Source organism: Benincasa hispida, chromosome 6 (genome assembly GCF_027475165.1).
Source record: "Benincasa hispida cultivar pf3 chromosome 6, pf3_genome.v1.1, whole genome shotgun sequence".
In the NCBI taxonomy this organism is placed as follows: domain Eukaryota; kingdom Viridiplantae; phylum Streptophyta; class Magnoliopsida; order Cucurbitales; family Cucurbitaceae; genus Benincasa; species Benincasa hispida.
Genome location: NC_143483.1, coordinates 43,459,519 through 43,465,782, shown reverse-complemented (window position 1 = coordinate 43,465,782; position 6,264 = coordinate 43,459,519). Strand labels below are relative to the sequence as shown.

General features: G+C 39.0%; 1 non-coding gene across 1 annotated transcript; it reads right to left on the bottom strand.

Annotated features, from left to right (window-relative positions):
* Window positions 1-4,050: 4,050 nt before the first annotated feature.
* LOC150035677 (small nucleolar RNA R71) lies at window positions 4,051-4,153 on the bottom strand. The gene has a single exon (XR_016530388.1). It is a non-coding gene; the product is annotated as a small nucleolar RNA R71 (small nucleolar RNA).
* Between the last annotated feature and the right edge of the window lie 2,111 nt (window positions 4,154-6,264).

The following is a 6,264-nucleotide window of genomic DNA, read 5'->3' as shown; positions in this document are numbered from 1 at the left end:
TCACGACCTTAGTCTATTTAAAATTTATATTGAAACTATGGATAAGAATATTCTATTGGGGGATTACCACTCTACAAAAGTTACTAAAATCAACGAGGTGGAGCTAAAGTTTACATCCGCGAAGACCCTCACGTTGAAGAATTTTTTGCACACTCCGAAAATAAGAAAGAATTTGGTCTCGGGCTATCTCCTCAACAAGGCTGGATTTACTCAAACCATAGGGGCAGATTTATATATCCTTACCAAAAACAATGTATTCATAGGGAAGGGGTATGCAACAGAGAGAATGTTCAGATTAAATCTAGACATTAATAAAATGAAATCTTCTGTGTATATGTTGTGTTCTATGAATGTTTGGCATGCTAAATTTTTCCATGTTAATAAAAAATTATTTAGTAACATGATTAGGCTGGAAATGATTCCTAAGTTATCCGTGAATGATTTTGATAGATGTGAATATTGTAGTCAGGCTAAAATTACTAAAACTCTACATAAATCTATAACTAGAATTTCTAAGCCTCTAGATTTAATTCATTCTAATTTATATGAATTTGATGGCATCCTAACTAGGAACAATAAAAGATATTTTATTACTTTTATTGATGATTGTTCTGATTTTACTTTTGTATATTTGTTGAAAAACAAAAGTGATGTTTTTTATGCCTTCAAATTGTTTGTAACTAAGATACAAAATCAGTTTAATAGAAAGGTTAAAAGACTTCATAGTGATAGAGGAACTAAGTACGACTCAAACAACTTTAGTGAGTTCTTTAACTCTTATGGAATAATACACAAAAAGACTGCACCTTACTCTCTTGAAATGAATAGAAAAGCCGAAAGGAAAAATAGAACTTTAGCTAAGCTAGTAGTTGCCATTTTACTTAGTTCAGGAGCCGCGTTTTATTGGTGGGGTGAAATCATCCATACCGTGTGCTATGTCTTCAATAGAATACCAAAGTCTAAAAACATAACTTCACCTTACGAAGTCCTTAAGAATAAGAAACCAAACCTGTCATATTTTAGAACATGGGGTTGTCTAGCCTTTGTAAGGATTCCAGACTCTAAAAGAAGAAAGCTAGCCAGTAAAGCCTATGAACGCATCTTTATAGGTTATGCCATAAATAGTAAAGCCTATAGGTTCTATGATCTAGTAAACCAAGTGATCATTGAGTCAAATGATTTCAAATTCTTTCAGGATAGATTTCTTTTTAAATCGAGAAATAGTGGGGGCTTGGGATCCAATAGGCTAACCCTAGTTAGAAATCCTACCTCTACGGAAAAAGCCGACCCAGAACCTAGAAGAAGCAAAAGAACTAGAACCGCCAAGGATTTTGGGGATGACTTCAAGACCTATAATGTAGAAGAAGATCCTAAAGACCTAAAAGTTACCTTGCCCTCTGTTGATGCCAACTTATGGCAAGAAGCCATAAATGATGAAATTGACTATCTTGAGTCAAATAGGACTTGACAATTATTAGACCTACCTCCAAGTTGCAAGGCAATAGGGTGTAAATGGATCTTAAGAAAGGAAGTTAGACCCGACGGAATAGTTGACAAGTTAAAGCCAGGTTAGTGGCAAAGGGCTTTAGACAAAGAGAAGACTTAAACTTCTTTAACACCTTCTCCCTTATCACTAGAATTACCTAAATCCGTGTTTTTTTCTCTCTCACTGCCCTTTATAATCTTTTAGTACATCAGATGGATGTAAAGATTGCTTTCTTAAACGGTGAACTTGAAGAAGAGATTTACATGGAACAACCTGAGGGTTTTGCAGTCCATGGTCAAGAAAGTAAGGTTTGTAAACTAGACAAATCTTTCTATGGTCTGAAACAAGCTCCTAAGCAATGGCATGAAAAGTTTGATAACTTAATCCTTTCTAAAGGTTTCAAGGTCAATGAAAGTGACAAATGCATAAACTATAAGGTTGAAAATAATCTTTTCACCATCATGTGTCTGTATGTAGATGATTTGTTAATTTTTGGGTCGAACTTGCTCGTCATAAATGATGTGAAATCTACATTGAGTGTGTAACTTCGACATGAAAGACTTAAGAGAAGCAAGTGTAATCTTAGGCATAAAATCACTAGGTCTGAAAAGGGAATTTCTTTGGATCAATCTCTCTATGTAGAAAAGATTCTAAACAAATATAATTACTTTGAATGTAAAACAGCATATACTCCTTATGACCCTAGTGTTAAATTATTTGAGAATAATGGTGATGGTGTTAATCAATCTGAGCATGCGAGAATCATAGGCAGTCTTAGATACGCTGCTAACTGCACTAGGTCTGATATAGCTTATGTTGTAGGATGACTTTGTAGGTTTACAATCAGACCTAGTATAGAGCATTGGAATGCTATAGAAAGGGTTATGAGGTACTTGAAGAAAGCCCAGAACCTAGGATTACATTATCAGAAGTTTCCCATTGTTCTAGAGGATTCAACGATGTTGATTGGAACGCCCTCTCAAATGATTCAAAGGCTATAAGTGGCTATATTTTCAATATAACAGGCACAACTGTCTCTTGGAAGTCCAAGAAACATACTATTTTAGCCCAATCTATGATAGAGTCAGAAATGATAGCACTAGTGATAACTTGTAAAAATACAAGTTATCTTTGCTCCTAAGTTGGAACAATTAGGGTTTTTAATGATAAATTCTCCTCATTTTTAATAGAAACGCATGTATTTACTTGAACAATAGAAAATTCATGTAAAAGAAGTTTTATCACTGATTATCGCAGCGCTAACGCACTACTTTGCAGGATTTCAACACAAGAACTGACAACAACGCATTAGACGAATGTCGTAGGAAACGCGCTAACGCATTAGCCATGCGTCGGAGGGAATTCAACGCATAGAAGATTCGTTACTCTGGGTTGATTGTGTCACATCACCACTTGCAAGCATGGGCACCTGCAACAGGTGGCATTTGAAAAGCTTCTAAGAGGTCAGGCGGCCAACCAGGACATGGAATTTAATGCTGACCAGGGCATGGATTTAATTGCAGCCCATCCTCCATGTGGACGAGACCAACGCCTATAAATACTTGAAGACCCACCAGAATTAAGAGGGGAGACAATTAGAAACTGCATACTTTCTGTAAATTTTAGACTTAGTTTTAGCTGTACAAGCTGTGCCGAGGTGTAAGACGATCGAAGGAACTGAGAACCACCACCACTGCCGGCCAGGGAGTGGAGAAAGTTATTCTTGAGAAAGATACTCTGTCCTCAGCTCTTTAAAGTGATTGTACACAATAAGATTGAGCCAAAGAACTATAAAAGATTGTATTCTTTGGCTTGACTCATTCTCTCTCTTAATATCATTTTCATCTCATTTTGATTGAATATAGTTCTGTGTAAAGACTCATTGATCCTTTATAAAATTCATATATTTGATCATCACTTTTGCTACTGTTTGTCTCCTGTTTATGTTGAAAGCATTAGTACTTCATGCATAATTCTGTTCCAACGCTTAACCCAACTTGACAACTTGGTGAAAGCATCTTTAACTTAGTTGTTTGAAAGAATAGCTAAGTCGCATGAAGCAGAACGCCTAGTACAGCTAGAGATAGACTTACTGGTTTTCCTTGCATTCTAAGTTAGACGCATACAACCTAGAGATAGACTTGTATGTCATTTGCATTGGGAAATGTTGGATGGAGTCTAACGCATGAACAGAAAGATAAGAAAACCATCTCATTTCATCCACACTACATAAGTTATGGACAAGTATCTTTAACCGGCGCCTGATGGAACCAGGTTTGAAATGAAATCTGTTATGCTTCAAATGCTCCAGATTGTTGGGCAATTTGGGGGTAGCCGTGGCGAAGATCCTTATGCCCATATGAAGCGTTTCCTAGAAACATGCAATTCCTTTGTGATTCCTGGAATCACACCAGAGGCAATTAGGCTCTCCTTGTTTCCCTATTCTTTGCGAGACGACGCAAAGCATTGGGTAAATTCATTAGAGCTTGGGGAAATCACCACATGGGAAAAGTTGGTGGAAAAGTTTATGCAGAAATACTTCCCACCTACCACTAACACAAAGAGGCATCGAGAAATCATGAACTTTGAACAGGAAGACACTGAGACTTTGAGCGTTGCATGGGAGCGTTTCAAGGGTTTGGTCAAGAACTGTCCGAACCACGGACTACCTTTGACTATTCAGATGGAGACGTTTTATGGCAGACTAAACAGGGCGTCACAAATGGCAGCAGATGCAGCAGCAGCCGAAAGACCGATGGACAAATCCTATACTGAAGCTAAAGAAATATTGGATCGCATTGCCAAACATAACATGGAATGGGTAGATGACACATATGATGGAAGATATGACAGACAAAGAAGATCTCAGAACATTAACTCTGTTAATGCCAACGCAATAGCCACACTGTCCGCTCAAGTGGCTACCACGACCAACCTTCTACAGAACATAACACTAGGTAACGCACCAAACTAGCAGAAGGTGAATCAAGTGGAGGCGTTAGGGAAACCCGGGGTAACCTGTGTGGGATGCAGAGATTTTCACTCTTATGCTGAGTGTCCTCAGAACCCTCAGTCAGTATGTTTCATCAAGAATAACCCATTTTCTAATACTTATAACCCTGGATGGAGAAACCATCCAAATTTCTCTTGGACAGGAGGAAATCAGCAGGAGCACCATCCAGGGCGCGAGCCATCAGCAAAGGAATGGACCTCTAACTGTCCTTCAATAAACGCATCAATAGCCCTTCAATAGAGGTGGCCACGCATCGAGTTCTGGAACTCCGCTGGAAAACCTATTGAAGGAGTATATAGCCCAGAACGATGCAATGCTGAAGAGCCAAGTGTCATCAATCAGAAACCTGGAACTTCAGGTGGGGCAGACTGCAAACGAGTTGAAAAGTAGGCAGCCAGGTGTTCTACTCAGCAATACAGAGACACCTGGGAATAATAACAGGAAAGAGCAATGTCACGCATTAACGTTGCGAAGTGGAAGAGCCCTTGCAGAAAGAAAGATGAATCCAAGAAACAATAGTCCTTTGAAAGAACGCATTACATGTACAACAGATCAGGAAGAGAGAATGCCAGAAAATACAAGCCACTCGAAAACCGGCACGTCTAATGTGAGAAAGCAGGAGGTGCCTCTGAACGCACCATTCCCCAGGCGTCTGATGAAGAAAAATGATGAACATCAGTTCAAGCGCTTTCTCGAGCTCCAAAAGTAGTTGCACATTAACATTCCACTCATAGAAGCTTTGAAGCAGATGCCAACATACGTGAAGTTTTTGAAGGACATTTTGACGAAAAAGAGAAAAGTCAGTGAGAAAGAAGTAATAGCACTAACGCAGGAATGCAACGCGTTAGTAAGCAACAAGCTACCACAAAAGCAGAAGGACCCAGGGAGCTTCACAGTTCCTTGTTCAATTAGAGGATTAGATGTGGGTCATGCATCGTGCGACCTAGGAGTAAGCATCAATCTCATGCCCCTTTCAGTTTTTAAGAAATTGAGGATTGGGGAGGCACAACCTACTTTTGTCACCCTTCAACTCGCTAACAGGACAATTAAGTACCTAGAAGGGAAGATTGAAGATGTTTTGGTAAAGGTTGACAATCTCATATTCCCAACAGACTTCATTATTTTGGATTATGAAGTAGATAGGGAAGTTCCAATCATCCTTGGACGCCCTTTCTTAGCTACTGGGAAAGTTCTAATTGACATGCTTAAAGGTGAGTTAACCATGCGTGTGGATAATGAAGAGGTGAAATTTTTTGTGCTCAATGCATTAAAATTCCCAGACAGTGATGATTGTCAGCTAAACAATATTGAATTGACTGAATAAGAGACTCGAGTATATGAAGTTCTCGCGCTAGAGGGAACCTTGAAGGAATCCGAGCCGCCAAGTCTGAGTGAGCGGTAGAAAAAGCCAACGCGTCCTTCACTCGAACAACCACCTGAACTCGAATTAAAATAGTTACCCGAACATTTGAAATACGCTTTTCTTGGAACCAATAATACATTGCCTGTTATCATTTCCTCTAATTTCACAAAGCCTAATGAAGATTCACTCTTGCAGATGTTGAAGAAACATACACGCGCAATAGGGTGGATGCTTGCAGATATTCGTGGAATAAGTCCATCCTATTGTATGCACAAAATTAGGCTGGAGGAAGGGAAGACGGGGTCAATCGAGCCTCAAAGAAGGCTTAACCCCATTATGAAAGAGATGGTCAAAAAGGAGATTCTGAAATGGCTGAACGCGGGAGTTATTTATCCGATATCC